This window comes from Pristiophorus japonicus, chromosome 5 (assembly GCF_044704955.1).
Source record: "Pristiophorus japonicus isolate sPriJap1 chromosome 5, sPriJap1.hap1, whole genome shotgun sequence".
Classification (NCBI taxonomy): domain Eukaryota; kingdom Metazoa; phylum Chordata; class Chondrichthyes; family Pristiophoridae; genus Pristiophorus; species Pristiophorus japonicus.
In genome coordinates, this window is record NC_091981.1 from 165,173,652 (window position 1) to 165,189,625 (window position 15,974).

The window sequence follows — 15,974 nt, forward strand, 5'->3', positions numbered from 1 at the left end:
CTCATCTCAGTTTTAAGTGGGTGACCCCTTATTCTAAGATTAAGCCCCCTAGTTCTTGTCTTCCCCCATCAGTGGAAACATCCTCTCTGCATCCACCTTGTCAAGCCCCCTCATAATCTTGTACGTTTCGATAAGATCACCTCTCATTCTTCTGAATTCCAATGAGTAGAGGCCCAACCTACTCAACCTTTCCTCATGTCAACGCCCTCATCTCTGGAATCAACCTAGTGAACCTTCTCTGAACTGCCTCCGTTATGTATGTAAACCTTACCCAAATATGCAAGACTTGCCACTAGAGGGCACACCTGTGGGAGACCTAAGGGTCACCTGTGCACCCTGGGGCAAGCAGGTATAAAAAGAGATTCACCATGCTGCATCCTCACTGGAATCTGAAAAAAGAGATCAAGGTAACAACAGTTTGAGCTTGCGATATAGTCCTGTGGATTTATTCTGAACATAACAAATTGGCAACAAGTAACAGATCACAAACTTTCACACGGTAATGGCTGCCGTTGGTATTCTTGAGGGATTTGTTGAGGGTGATGATTGGGAAGCCTTCGTTGAGCGCCTCGACCAGTACTTTGTGGCCAACAAATTGGACACGGCTGGATCAGAGATCAAGTGCAGGACGATTCTCCTCACCGTATGTGGGTCATCGGTATATGGCCTCCTTAAAAATTTGCTGGCACTAGTCAAACTAACAGACAAATCTTACACAGAGCTGAGTACGCTGGCTAAGGAACACCTCAAGCCAAAGGAGAGTATCCTGATGGCCAGGTACCACTTTTGTACGCATCGTCGCTCCGAGGGCCAGAATGTGGCGCGTTTTGTCGTCGACCTAAGATGCTTTGTGGGGCGGTGCAACTTTGCAGGATCTTCGGGGGAAATGTTGCGGGACTTTTTCGTGCTTGGAATTGGCCACGAGGTCATCCTTCGCAAACTGCTGTCTGCCGAATCCCTAGATCTGAGCAAGGCCATCACGATAGCCCAAGCCTTCATATCCATGAGTGATAACACCAAACAGATATCTTGACAGAATCGAAGCTCACCAGCAAGCACCGGGCACAAAATGTTTTCAGTAGGCAGAACGGCACAGCCCACACGATTGCAGAGGCCAGACCTAGGCCTAGAGTGACTCACGAGTCCGCCGTGGGATGTGAATGCGTATCCATTTGCACCATGTTGGCACTGCGGGGGCATTCATTGAGATCATCAATGTCAATTCAAGCCCTATGTGTGCAAGGGCTGTGGAACAATGGAGCACCTCCAGCGAATGTGCAAACGATCTCTGACTCACCACGTGGCAGAGTCAGGAGAGGACAACTGATCCAGCGAGAATCACGATGAACAAGCAGGAGAGGCAACTGAACCTGAGGACAAAGAGGAAATATATGGGATACACACCTTCACCACCAAAAGCCCTCCGATAATGTTAAAAGTTGAACTTAATGACACTCCAATCTCCATGGAACTAGACACGGGGGTTAGTCAATCAGCCAGAAGGCATTCGAGAGGCTGTGGGGTGACAAATCACAGCGACCCAAGCTGATCCCGATTCAGGCAAAACTGCGCACCTAGACCAAGGAACTGATACCAGTTATTGGTAGTGCAGACATAAGTGTATTCCATGAGGGAGCGGTGCACGATTTACCACTGTGGATTGTTTCAGGTGATGGGCCAACGCTGCTTGGCAAGAGGTGGATGGGAAAGATTCGATGGAACTGGGAAGACCTCTGCGTACCTTCTCCGGCGAACAAAGTTTCCCTTCTCAAAGGCTGAGCAAGCCCCCACCTTCAGCTGAACCAGGCATCGAAATGTAGATCCTTTTGCAGATCCCCGAGTCACAGGCCGCTCATCACGACCACAAGGAGGTAAAGTTCAACCGAGCAGCGGTACAGGCACGGTACCCACTACCTGAAGCAGACGATCTCTTTGCGACGATGGAAGAGGCTCCAGGTTGACCATGCAGAGTGGGACTCCGGCCGAAACGATCTGAATGAGTCTTCCCGATGTCAGAGGCAAAATACCTGGGGAGGAAGATCACGGCAGTCGGCATCACGGGCTTGGGACGAGAAGGCATCCAGACCACGGGAGGTCGCCGCAACGGAACGGAGGAATGTGTTGCCCAGTAAGGAAGACGACTGAGTTTGGGGCAAAGATAAAGGGGCGGCCACTATGAAGGCCAGGAACCCACTACGCTCCAATAAATTGTGTGCATTATGTGACCCTTGTGAGCGATCTTTCACGGCCAATGATGTACCATTATATGGGGTTGGGGGTACCTTACAACAAGCCAAAGTAGCGGGCGAACACCAACCTGTCATATATGTATCTGACAAAGTACGTGTAACAAGGGTTGTGTTTTCACACGGGGTCGGGTGTGTTGTACAGCAAGCCAAAGTAGCGGGCGAACCCCAACCAGTTGTATGTATATCTAACAAAATATTCGTAGCAAGTGAGATGTTACCGCACGGGTTCAGGAGTGTTGTGCAGCAAGCAAAAGTAGCGGGCGAGCCCCAAACGATTGAACGTGTATCCAATAAGTTAAACAAAGTAGCAGCCTGTGTTCACGGGACTAAAGAGAGGTACCAAAGAGTGTCCCAATATGTGCTCAAGTCAGACAAGCTGCTCATCCCACAAGCTTAGGAGAGCAGAGGCACCATTATCAATGCGTTGCTTCGAGAATATCTAACTGTCTGCGCACTGTAACATGATCTGCTACGGGTCAGACACAGAGCGGCACTAATGGTCTCAAGTTGGCTACTGTTGCCCACCACCGGGGTGGAAACGGCACAGCCTGCAGACTCACTCGCAGTCGTGGAAGTGCTCGAAAGCGAGGGGTCAACTCTACCGGCCCCCCGGTTTAGGACCTGGGCTAGCCAGGATCTCATGTTACTGCCTGCCAAAGCTGAACTGCTAGACGGGATGCGGCAACCTATCCGTCGCAGAGACGAAAGACCCATCCCAACGTTGCAAAGGCAGGGCGGCTACACACAGTTGGTGGTCCGGGGCCCCCATACTACGGCCCAAGGTCCACAGGGACCACTAGGCCACCCCCCCGCCCCGCCACTACCAAAAGTCTCAAGGCCATTGCGGCCATCCTGAGCTTGCCAGACATCAGGGTCAGCGACAATAGCCCAAATCAGGCAGCCCAAATCACTAAACCTAGCACCACGCGTGTCACAGTAGACGCCTCACAGACCCGGCTATCCTGAGTGCCACGCAGTCACCAGACTGAATCACTCAGAACCGAGCCTTCCGTATGCCATCAGCAGAGAATGCACCATTATTCCACGGCCCCTCCACGTGACATCAGAATAAGTGATGTAGACCATGTTCAGGGCCCCAGTTGGGCCACGAGCACCGCTTTAGCCAAGGTGTGAATGTAGGTGGAAGAATCATGAAAGGGTTAATAAAATGGTTCTACGAATCAATAAGAAAATAAGAAAAGACAGAATTGGTTTCCCGTGAGAAAGTAGGGGATAAAGTAGCTTATGTGACCATCACTGATAAACAAGGGTTTATGGCCATGACTTGATACGATGCACATTTGCTTCGTGTGATTAAGCTGGGCTATTCCGCTCGTAAAAGCACAAAGTGTTCTAAAGATAAACAGGCTGTCAATTCATGAAGCCCTAGTAACATACTGTGATTGATGAAGCGGGCCATACCTCCTCTAGTTTGTAAGAATAAAAAGGATGCGTCTGTAAGGATAGGCAGACCTTTTGTCTGCCTGCCTCGGAATCTGTAGGCTCTGTGCTGGCAGTTTGGTAACAGGTCCGAAGCTGCTTCAATAAAGATGTAAAGATTGAAGGTATCTGACTCGATTGTTGTCGAATGCAGCTGACCACCCGAAATAGGACTTAACATTTGGTGTCAGAAGTGGGATCCCAAAAACTCTCGATTGGAAGTGGCTGAATCATTGATATCCTACAGACAGGATGCGGCAGAGGAAATGGGCCCCAAAGTGAGTATATTTAGTTAAATTGCCACTTTGTTTTCCTCCTGTCATAAGTTCTGGTCGCAGATCTTTCACCACTGTTCAATTAATTGTTGACGGGATCGCCCGTGGTCAGTTGTCAGATTACCCCAGGAAAAAATAGATTTGGAATTGTCCACGATGGTGGTCCGTTAAAGTTACGAAGGAGTAGATTTGGAATTGTCCACGTTGGTGGTCCGTTAAAATGACGAAGGTGTAGGTTGATCTGGAAATTGTCTACCATAAGTAGTCCGTCAAACGTTAAAAGAGAAAAGGAATAAAAAGAGAGGAGAGGAATAAAAAGAGAGAAAAGGAATTAAAAAAAAAAAGAGAAGAGAAAAGGAATAAAAAAAGAGAAGAGAAAAGGAATAAAAAAAGAGAAGAGAAAAGGAATAAAAAAAAAGAGAAAAGGAATAAAAAAAAAGAGAAAAGGAATAAAAAAAGAGAAGAGAAAAGGAATAAAAAAAGAGAAGAGAAAAGGAATAAAAAAAGAGAAGAGAAAAGGAATAAAAAGAGAAGAGAAAAGGAATAAAAAGAGAAGAGAAAAGGAATAAAAAGAGAAGAGAAAAGGAATAAAGAGAAAAGGAATAGAGAGAAAAGGAATAGAGAGAAAAGGAATAGAGAGAAAAGGAATAGAGAGAAAAGGAATAGAGAGAAAAGGAATAGAGAGAAAAGGAATAACTGATTTGAAATTGTCTCACTTAATGAGTCCGTCAAAACGTTGAATACCTAGGTTAAGATAAGTTTTATCGTGGGTAATAAACACCCAGATAAAAACGAGCAACTCAGACAATTGTCGGGAGGTTTGAATCAGAAATTAGGTTCAGACATATGGCCATTAGGGGGTTCAAGTGATTTAGAAACAATTAAACGCGCCCAAGAATTAATTTGGAAAAAGGGAATCGGGAAAAAGAGTAAGAAATTGATTGAAATCTGGCGCAAACATTGTCAAGATGAAAAAGATAAGAATATTCTGGCGAGTTGGTAGGAGAATGCTCTCAAGGCAGGAATTAAATTAACCGATGCGGGAATCCCTAAGTCATTGGAAATTTAAAGAAAGGAATGTGCACAGGAAGAGAGAAATAGAACGAACAAGGAATCTTTAACTGAACTACGTAGTTCAATGGCTGGTCTTGGCATGCAAGGGGCTGACGATGACGATGAATGGGATAATTGGAATATGACTCCAGGGGCTCCCTCGCCTCGTCCTACGGCACAACCCGATGTTAATGCCTTGGCTGCCGCGGCTGTGGCAGTAAATGTGCCGGTGCCAAATTTACAGACGAAGAGAGTTCTACCACCCCCTTACCCCGGTCCTAATGTCCCAACACCGGGCGCCACTGCTGCTGCAACACTCATTTATCCCAGTTTAGACAATGTGTCTAATATAGAACGACAGTCTTGGGGAACTAAGTCTGATGATGAGGTTTTCTGTCGATCCGTTGCAGAGTGGATTAGAAGCCAGGTTCAAAGACGGCGTCAACTTGAAGAAATAAGGAAATTACAACGGCTTGAAAGAAATCAACGACGTAGTGGTAAAGGGAAAAAGGGGAAATCAACCCCTACGGATGAGGATGATGTGATAGTGTCAGGGTCAGATACTGGGACAGATTCAGAGTTGGAATGGGTTGACGATGTTGAAAGGGACAATGACAGGGAGACACCAAGACCCCTGAAGAAATGCACGCCGAAACAGCTGCCCGTCAGAACTGTCCCTAACCCTCGCGCGTTGGCACCAGCAGCGCCTGTTGTGGATGGGGGCCCGAATGTGCCACCACCTGCTATGATACAATTGTGGTTAGCTTGGAAACTTATGTCCATATTAACCAGTGCCCCGAATAAAAATACCTGTCCTCAACGGTTCATTGAATTTTTGTCACGAACCATTAGAGTCTATCAAGCAGACTCAAGGGACCCCTTTGGTCTCTGGTACAACAGGTACTTACTGGTTCTGAATGGACCAGATTTAAGGAAGCCTTAGGATATCAAACTCACGATGCCTTAGAAGTAGCGAACGCGAATAACGAGAACAGAGAGACGATGCTTCTGGATGCTGTACACGTAGTTCTGCGAAAACCTGTCGATATTACCAAAGTCTTGGACATGAGAACAAAGAAGGGCGAGACAGTCGAGGAATTTTTAGAGAGATTTAAGGAAGTATATGGAACCCAGTCAGGAGACCAGGTGTTTTCTAGGGGACAGCCCTCTCCTCAGTTTTGTTCTATGTTAATGAACTGCCTTCCTGGAACAGTTGCTACTGCAATAAGGACCAATAATCTTGACTGGTGTGACGCCACAACTCAGGCAATGTCTCGAGCAGTAAAAGCTTTTTGGAAGGACGGTCCGACGGTTGAGCTAAAAGATTCACTACTGACTAAAGTAAAGACAGAATATGTTGTTAAGCCAGATCATGACTGTCTGCACTCAGTCCTCGAGGACACGAGCCCTCGCTCCGACCTTTCAGATACCCCTCTGTTAAACCCTGACCTCGTTATGTTCACTGATGGCAGTTCCTCCATCAACAAGGAAGGAACCCGCATTTCCGGTTATGCTGTTGTCAGTCAAGAAGGAACGACTCTCGAGTCTGGAGCCTTCCAGGTCCCCCTTTCCGCTCAGCAAACAGAACATTTTGCCCTCACCCGTGCGTGTATTTTAGGAGAGGATCTCCGAGTCAATATCTACACTGACTCCCGTTACGCCTTTGGGGTTGTCCACGACTTCGGCCAGCTCTGGAAAAACCGAGGATTCCTAACTTCAACCGGTACGCCAATCTCGAACGAAGAGCTTGTGTCTGACCTATTACTTGCTCTTCTGCTCCCTCGATAAATCGCTGTTATTAAATGTTCCGCTCATACTGCCGGTTCCTCTCCAATCGATATTGGAAACCGCCGTGCTGACGAGGCAGCTAAGTGTGCTGCAAGGAGTCAGCAGATTGTTGTGCCCCGAATGATGAGGCAGACGTCCAGCTCTAAACCGAGCTTGTCGGCCCCTGAAAAGCCAATGCCAACCATCAAAGAGGTACTTCGCCGACAGGAGGACGCTCCTGCTGTACAAAAACAACTTTGGAACAATCTTGATTGTAAATATGATACTGCCTCCGGGTTGTGGATCACACCCGTTGGTCCGATGAATTGGCCCTTTGGGTAATTGAATGTGTTCATTACACCACTCATTGTGGAGCAAAAGCCATTAGTGACCTGCTCCTCCAGACATGGTGGCATCCTAGCCTCCAAATGTTTGCGCAGAATATTATTTCTCGTTGCCTTACCTGCCAACGCCATAATCCTGGAAGGGGGGCACCATGTTTATTAGGTAAAACACCCTTGCCAGCCGGACCCTTTGAGACTTTGCAGATGGACTATATAGAATTGCCACGCTGTCAGTGTTATAAATATGTGTTGGTTATTGTTGATGTTTTTAGTAAATGGATTGAAGCTTATCCTACTACGGATAATAGAGCCTGTACTGTTGTTAAGATATTGCTGAAGGAAGTTATCCCTCGCTTCGGGGTTCCCGGGCATCTTAGTTCAGATAACGGACCCCATTTTATTGCAGCTGTAAACAAGGAATTGTGCTAACAGTTAGGGATACATCAACAACTCCATTGTGCCTATCGCCCCCAGGCGGCGGGTCTGGTCGAGCGAACCAACCAGACTCTTAAAACCAAGTTAGCTAAATTAACCTTTCAAACAGGGTCGACTTGGTTAAAATTGTTACCTGTAGCTCTTTTTCAGATTCGCTCCACCCCCGCAGGGACGACACGTCTCACCCCGGCCGAGATCGTGTACGGCAGACCTCTTCGCACCCCTTGGGACCACCATTCTCCAGTTGCCGTTTACTTTCATCACATGACTGAGGAGATGACTACCTATGTGTTAGCCCTAACTAAGGCATTGCGAGCCTCTCATTCACAGGTTCGCGCCGCTTATGATGACCGTCCCTCTTCTCACAGATCATCCCCTATCGAGCCCGGATCCTTCGTCCTTATCAAAAATTGGACGCGACGTCACCTCCAGCCCCGATGGGATGGTCCATTTCAGGTCTTACTCACCACCCCCACCGCTGTAAAGGTGGAAGGTAGAGAAGCGTGGGTGCACATGCATCATTGCAAATTGATTACCGGCGGTAATCAAAAGGGGGGAGTGGAGATAGACGTGGACTAATAATTGAAGTGCCATAATACGTTCGTTCCCGTCGTTCCATAACCGTTTAGCCGTAACTTTAAGCCATAATTTTAATTAATCTAATTATCATATGATTGCTTGTCCTGCTTTTTAGGTATTTAGGCATAACATGAGGCCTTGGTGGCCACGATAGTAACATGACGGTTTGTAAGCCCTTTTGTCTTTCAGGATTGAAAGAATGCACGGAACTCTGCTGCTAGGAGTCGTGATCCTGCTGATAACAGTAACAAAAACAGGGGGACGACTACTCAGCTGCCCAACCGATGGCTCACGAGAGCAAATTCTCCGCCTCTGTATGGGAGATATAGTACAATGTGGAACCAGGACACCAGACGATCTCGAATCATGGACCATGACTAAAATAAAATCCCGTATGGGTATACTCTCACAGGTTGATCGACAGGTGACTCTACAGGGCAAAGACCGATGGAATTTGCCATGCCGGTTCAGGGAATGTGAGATGGACTTTGTTTGCCCTGATCAACCTGAAGATGACTTAGTTGATTCAAAGGACCAATCCCTGGAATCAGTAACAGGGCAAAGGAGGAAAAGGAACGTGCAAGGGCAACTGGGGAACGATCATAATATATTTCTGAGGACTCATAAGATCTTATTCGCGCCAGAGTTTGTTGTATGCTACCCTGTTATGTCGGTCACTGAATTGTTTACCCTAACCCCGGTTATGGATCCCAGTCTTTACATACGAGGATACAATGATACGCCGCCCACCAAAAACAGTACCTTCACATATTCCGATGGCTGAGGCACCCCAGCCACCTGCCTAAACACCACAAGGTCTGGGAAGAATGGGTACCCACAGTGTTGGAATGGTACAGGATTCGGGTGCACAAAAGTGGACGTGCCCGTTAAACAGTCCTGTCTCACAAAGCAGTCCAATTATTCCTGTCTTCACGACTCAAACACGGGCATCACCTCTTGCCAGAGTGTGGATACCTGTGTAGAAGTAAGACAAGGGACCCAAATGACCTGCAGTGCCCTATACCACAGCCAAACTTTTGCTTTACGCCACTACGACCTGTCGCGATCGGGCAAGCGCATATCACACAGGTTAAGCACCGGAAGCCTGAAGTTATTGATGTAACCGATCAGCTCCGCGATCATTTGCAGGATTATGACGAGCCAAATCAGGTCCCTATCCCACATCTAACCGAAGTATTACGAGAATTGAGGCTCAGAGTGGGTCAATCGTAAAGCTCTACCACCAACTGCAAACTAAAATCAAAGTACTGGAAAAAGATATCGATGTAGACTTAAAGTCAGAGTTGGTGGAGAAAGGTCTGGGATTGGGGAATAATTGTGAACATCCATCCTTGGATTCGTATAATTTCACACATACTGGTCGGGACAAAATTGATCTTAGCAATAACATGGGGCATAATTTGATCTAAGCAACCGGGACTCCTGAAACCGCGTGACTGGCCAGCACGTTGAGGCAGGGAGTACTGGGCCGTGCACAAAATTGAGAGTAAACATTTATGAATGAGAATTTATCATGGAATGATAACATGAGGGAATGTGAATGTAGGTGGAAGAATCATGAAAGGGTTAATAAAATGGTTCTACGAATCAATAAGAAAATAAGAAAAGACAGAATTGGTTTCCCGTGAGAAAGTAGGGGATAAAGTAGCTTATGTGACCATCACTGATAAACAAGGGTTTATGGCCATGACTTGATAAGGTGCACATTTGCTTCGTGTGATTAAGCTGGGCTATTCCGCTTGTAAAAGCACAAAGTGTTCTAAAGATAAACAGGCTGTCAATTCATGAAGCCCTAGTAACATACTGTGATTGATGAAGCGGGCCATACCTCCTCTAGTTTGTAAGAATAAAAAGGATGCGTCTGTAAGGATAGGCAGACCTTTTGTCTGCCTGCCTCGGAATCTATAGACTCTGTGCTGGCAGTTTGGTAACAGGTCCGAAGCTGCTTCAATAAAGATGTAAAGATTGAAGGTATCTGACTCGATTGTTGTCGAATGCAGCTGACCACCCGAAATAGGACTTAACAAAGGGAGGGGGGAATGGAGTTTGTGTGATGAAAATGGAGCGTTTGATTGTGAAACCATGTACCGGGCTAACGAGTAAAGCATTTGGACAAGACCAAAATGCGAACTACAGATAGCCAGCAACCACTGTGAATGTACCTGGCCCCCAGCAAGCCACTAACACGATCAACTTTGCCATCGGATGAACCCACCACGTCAGGACTTCAACCCGGGGAGCCAGATCACCTCAACTTGCAAATAACGTGCACATAAGACTTTCGGGAGGGGGGGGGGGGCGATATTATGTATATATGTATGTATGTATGTAAACCTTACCCAAATGTAAGACTTGCCACTAGAGGGCACATCTGTGGGAGACCCAAGGGTCACCCGTGCACCCTGGGGCAAGCAGATATAAAAGGGGATTCACCATGCTGCATCCTCACTCTGGAGTCTGAATAAAGAGACCAAGGTCACAACAGTTTGAGCTTGCAATATTAGTCCTCTGGATTTATTTTGAACATATCAAAGCCTCCAAACCAAGTATATCCTTTCTTAAATATGGAAACCAAAACTGTATGCAGTATTCCAGGTGTGGCCTCACCAATAACCTGTATAACTGTAGCAGGACTTCCCTGCTTTTATACTCCATCCCCTTTGCAATAAAGGCCAAGATTCCATTGGCCTTCCTGCTCACTTGCTGACCTGCATACTAACATGTGTTTCATGCACCAGTACCCCCAGGTCCGCTGTACTGCAGCACTATGCAATTTTTCTTCATTTAAATAACTTGCTCTATTTTTCTGCCAAAGTACATAACCTCACACTGATAGAGTATTCAAACAGGCTCATTTAGACAGACTGTGAAAATTCACAGACCCCCAAGTCAAGGCTGCTACGTGCTGCTCAGCATGTTGCATTAACTCATCAATCAACTTGACATTTTCGGACCTTGGGTAGCGAGCCAATAAAACGTTAAAAGATTTTCAATTGAGCCAATAAGGTCAAAGGCGGCGAGTTCTTTTCTGTAAATTGATCCAAGTATAAAATACAGCCATTTTGACCATGTGTCTCAGTAAGAACAAAGACCTGGCTTGAAGCCAAGAAATTTGTTGCTCTCTGCCGAGATTAAAAAGTTAAAACTACCATCGAGTTCGTATTTCATTGGAAATTAAGAGATCTAACACACACTTTCCAACATTATACTCCATCTGCCAAATTTTTGCCCACTCACTTAGCCTGTATATGTCCTTTTGCAGGTTTTTTGTGTCCTCCTCAAAAATTGCTTTTCCTCCCATCTTTGTATCATCAGCAAACTTGGCTACGTGACACTCAGTCCCTTCATCCAAGTCGTTGATATAGATTATAAATAATTGGGGTCCCAGCACTGATTCCTACAGCACCCCACTGATTACTGATTGCCAACCCGAGAATGAACCATTTATCCCGACTCTGTTTTCTGTTAGTTAGCTAATCCTCTATCCATGCTAATATATTACCCCCCAACCCCGTGAACTTTTATCTTGTGCAGTAACCTTTTAAGTGGCACCTTGTCAAATGCCTTCTGGAAACCCAAATACACCACATCCACTGGTTCCCCTTTATCCACCCTGTTAGTTACATCCTCAAAGAATTCCAGCAAATTTGTCAAACATGACTTCCCCTTCATAAATCCATGCTGCTGCTGCCTGACTGGATTATGCTTTTCCTGCTACTGCTTCTTTAAAAAGACTCCAACATGTTTTCAACCACAGATGTTAGCCTAACTGGTCTATAGTTTCCTGCTTTTTGTCTGCCTCCTTTTTAAAAAAAAAAATAGGGGCATTACATTTGCAGTTTTCCAATCTGCTGGGACTTTCCCAGAATCCAGGGAATTTGGGTAAATTACAACCAATGCAGCCACTATCCCTGCCGCTACTTCTCTTAAGACCCTAGCATGCAAGCCATCAGGTCTAGGGGATTTATCTGCCTTTAGTCCCATTATCCTACTGAGTATTACCTCCTTAGTGATTGTGGTAAGTCCCCCCCCCCCGTCCCCCCCCTGCCCATAGCCCCTTGACTATCCACTGTTGGGATATTTTTATAGTGTCCTCTACTGTAAAGACTGATATAAAATATTTGTTCAGAGTTTCTGCCATCTCCATGTTCCCCATCACTAATTCCCCGATTTCGTCCTCTAAGCGACCCACATTTACTTTAGCCATTCCTCTCCTTTTTATATACTTGTAGAAACTCTTGCTATCTGTTTTTATATTTCGTGCTAGTTTACTTTCGTAATCTATCTTCCCTTTCTTAATCATTTTTTTTAATCGTTCTTTGCTGGCTTTTAAAAGCTTCCTAATCTTCTGTCCTCCCAATAGTTTTGGCCACTTTGTATGCCCTTGTTTTTAAATTGGATACCATCCTTTATTTCTTTAGTTAGCCACGGATGGCTATCTTTTCTTTTACACCTATATTTTTCTTGAGTTATGAAATATCTCCTTAAATGTACACCGTTTATCAACCGTCCCACACTTAAATCTATTTTCCCAGTCCACTTTAGCCAACTCTGCCCTCATACCTTTGTAGTCTCCTTTATTTAAGCTAATTTGAGATCCAACTTTCTCACCCTCCATCTGAATTTGAAATTCAACTATGCTATGATCACTCATTCCAAGGGGATCCTTTACCAGGAGATTGTTTATTAATCCTGTCTCATTACACAGGACCAGATCTAAAGATCGCCTGCCTCCTGGTTGGTTCAGTTACATACTGCTCAAGGAACGCGTTCCTTATGCACTCTATGAACTCTTCCTCAAGGCTACCCTGACCAATTTGATTTGTCCAATCAATATGGAGGTTAAAATCACCCATGATTATTGCTGTTCCCTTTTTACAAGCCCCCACTATTTCTTGGTTTATACTCCGACCAACACAGTTGCTACTGTTCGGGGGCCTTTGGACTACGCCCACCAGTGACTTTTTCCTCCTTATTTTTCCTCATCGCCACCCAAACTGTTTCAACATCCTGATCATTTGAGCCAATATCGTTTCTCACTATTGCAGTGATTCCATCCTTTACCAACAGAGCTACCCTACCTCCTTTTCCTTTCTGTCTGTCCTTCCAAATTGTCAAATACCCTCGAATATTCAGTTCCCAGTCCTGGTCACCTTGCAATCACATCTCTGTAATGGCTATCTGATCATATCCATTTGTATCTACTTGTGCCATCAACTCATCTATTTTGTTACGAATGCTACGTGCATTTAGACAAAGAGCTTTCAAATTTGTTTTTTTTAAACCTTTTTTCCTGCTTGTTTCCTCTCCCCTTCAAACTCACTTTCGTCATTTTTGCTTTCTAATTCCAGCTTTACTCCCCTCCCTACTGAATCACTGAGGCACTGGAGAGGGTGCAGAGAAGATTTACAAGGATGATACCAGAAATGCGAGGGTATACACATCAGGATAGGATGAACAGGCTGGGTCGCTTTTCTCTAGAAAAAAGGCTGAAGGGTGACCTAATAGAGGTCTTTAAAATTATGAAAGGTTTTGATCGAATGGATAGAGAGAATATTTCCACTTGTGGGGAAGAGCATATCTAGAAGCCATCAATATAAAATAGTCACCAAGAAATCAACTTCTTTACCCAGGGAATGTGGAACTCGCTACCACGGGAAGTGGTTGAAGCGAAAAGTGTAGATGCATTTAAGGGGAGGCTAGACAAGCATATGAGGGAGAAGGGAATAGAGGGTTATGCTGATAAATTTAGATGAGGAAAGACGGGAGGACGCTCGAGTGAAGTATAAATGCCAATATGGACTGGTTGGGTCGAATGGCCTGTTTCTGTACCTTATATCCTATGTAAACACTGCGTCAGTAGCGAGGGAGTGCTGCATTGCTGGATGTGCCATCTTCCAGATGTGACGTTTTACCAAATACCTGCCAATCCTTTCAGATGGACGTAAAAGACCCTACAGCTCTACTTAAAGAAGAGCAGGGTACTTCTAGTGTCCTCGCCAACAGTTACTCTTATCCATCAACCATCAGTAAAACTAATTATCCGGTCATTTATCTCATTGCTATTTGTGGAAGCGTGCAGCGTTTTAATTAGCTGCCATGTTTCCCTACAACAGTGACTATAATAAAAAAGTACTTCATTGCCTGTGGAGTGACATCATGAAAGACATTATATAAATGCAATTTTTTTCTTTACAGGTTGCAAACATCTTCTTTGGTTTTAAGGTGTCACTCCATTTAAGTATTTTCTCATTCTGCCCTTACTCTTGGCTGTTTTTATAATGTTCCAAGAACCATGCTCGTGGCACTTTTCCCTGTTTTTCTGATTTGCATGCCTCACGAAACTGACTACAACTCCAGAGTAAACATGCTAAGTTTTCTTGGCCACTGGCCTTAGTGAATTCCATCAAGTTTACTTTTGGGTTACAGTCAATGTGTCAGGAGCCAGTGACGGACAGTATGTGTGAGTAACTTGTTCCTAGGCTTTCTTCAAGTGCACTTAGAAGCTAGTTGCCAAGAAGTGGACAAGAAGCATCCAGGACAACTCTTCCTCTAATTTTCCATTACATGTCCTTGCAATAAGGTGGCTATTAAATAACAAAACACCATCAAAAACTTAATTTGAATACATAAAAACTAAAGTCATTTTTCTGCAAATGCCAAAAGATTGCCTGGATTAAGAAACTCTTTACTTGTCTTTGATTATTTCCTTCACCTTCCAAGCAGTTTGAACAGATTCCAGCGGATCAAGATAGGCTGAAAACAGCCCATAACCTGTCAACAGCATTTAGAGAGCATGCTCCCGCCTTAAAATGGGCCTCAGGCAAACTGAATACTTTAGGTGAGCTGCCAGCAGCTGTCAGGCCTCCAAAAAAGGTTTGCCCATTTCTAAGGGATCGATTTTGTGTCATGTGAATCAACAACTTGTATTTATATAGCGCCTTTAATGTAGTGAAACGTCCCAAGGTGCTTCATAGGACCAATATGAGACAAAAAAATTTGACACCGAGCCACATAAGCAGAAATTAGGGCAGGTGACCATAAGCTTGATCAAAGAGATAGGTTTTAAGGAGCGTTCTGAATGAGGAGAGAGGTAGAGGCGCAGAGGTTCAGGCAGGGAATTCCAGAGCTTAGGGCCTAGGCAACAGAAGGCACGGCCACCAATGGTTGAGCGATTATAATCAGGGATGCTCAAGAGGGCAGAATTAGAGGAGCACAGGCATCTCAGGGGAAGGGCTGGAGGAGATTACAGGGATAGGGAGGGGCAAGGTCATGGAGGGATTTGGAAAAAAAAAAGGATGAGAATTTTGAAATCAAGGCGTTGATTAACTGGGAGCCAATATAGGTCAGCGAGCACAGGGGTGATGGGTGAGCAGGACTTGGTGCGAGTTCGGACACGAGCAGCTGAGTTTCACTACCGCAAGTTTACGTAGGGTAGAATGTGGGAGCCCAACCAGGAGTGCGTTGGAATAGTCAAGTCCAGAGGTAACAAAGGCATGGATGAAGGCTTCAGCAGCAGATGAGCTGAGGCAAGGACGGAGGCGGGCGACGTTAGAGGTGGAAATAGGCGGTCTTAGTTGTGCCGCAGATATGTTGTCGAAAGCTCATTTCAAGGTTAAATATGACACCAAGGTTGCGAACAGTCTGGTTAGCCTCAGACAGAAGTTGAGCGAGAGGGATGGAGTCAGTGGCTAGGGAATGGAGTTTGTGGCAGGGACCGAAAACAATGGTTTCTGTCTTCCTAATATTTAACTGCAGAAAATTTTTGCTCATCCAGAATCGGATAAGCAGTCTGACAATTTAGAGACTGT

General features: G+C 45.3%; 1 protein-coding gene and 1 long non-coding RNA gene across 3 annotated transcripts in view; one reads left to right on the forward strand and one right to left on the reverse strand.

The window, feature by feature from the left end:
• casd1 (CAS1 domain containing 1) overlaps nucleotides 1–15,974 on the reverse strand; it is a 200,160-nt gene that overhangs the window by 151,779 nt on the left and 32,407 nt on the right. The window lies entirely within an intron of this gene.
• On the forward strand, nucleotides 3,597–11,311 carry LOC139264502 (uncharacterized). 2 transcript variants are annotated; one of them, XR_011593360.1, is made up of 2 exons: nucleotides 3,597–3,967; nucleotides 7,703–11,311. It is a non-coding gene; the product is annotated as an uncharacterized lncRNA (long non-coding RNA). The 2 variants fall into 2 exon arrangements; XR_011593359.1 differs by having other exon boundaries at nucleotides 7,714–11,311.